This window comes from Penaeus monodon, chromosome 22 (assembly GCF_015228065.2).
Source record: "Penaeus monodon isolate SGIC_2016 chromosome 22, NSTDA_Pmon_1, whole genome shotgun sequence".
In the NCBI taxonomy this organism is placed as follows: domain Eukaryota; kingdom Metazoa; phylum Arthropoda; class Malacostraca; order Decapoda; family Penaeidae; genus Penaeus; species Penaeus monodon.
The window spans coordinates 26,699,808-26,700,018 of NC_051407.1; the positions used below are offsets into that span (position 1 = coordinate 26,699,808).

The 211-nt window shown below is 39.3% G+C and overlaps 1 pseudogene; it reads left to right on the plus strand.

The window, feature by feature from the left end:
* Positions 1-211, plus strand: part of LOC119587053 — a 10,582-nt pseudogene extending 10,371 nt beyond the window's left edge.

Genomic DNA, 211 nt, shown 5'->3' on the forward strand with positions numbered 1-211 from the left:
GATAGAAAATGCGAAACCCAAAGCCAACAATACATTAACTTATCCCTACAAAAAGCTCATCATTATGCACGTTTTTTCTTCTTCTTTTCATTTCACTAAGTATTCATTTACGCCTCCATACCGTCCAATCTAAAAGGTTCGTGTGAATTACATCAACCCCGGAAACGTGATCTGGCCGGAGACCGACGTTGGAAATACATTCCAAAGGTAA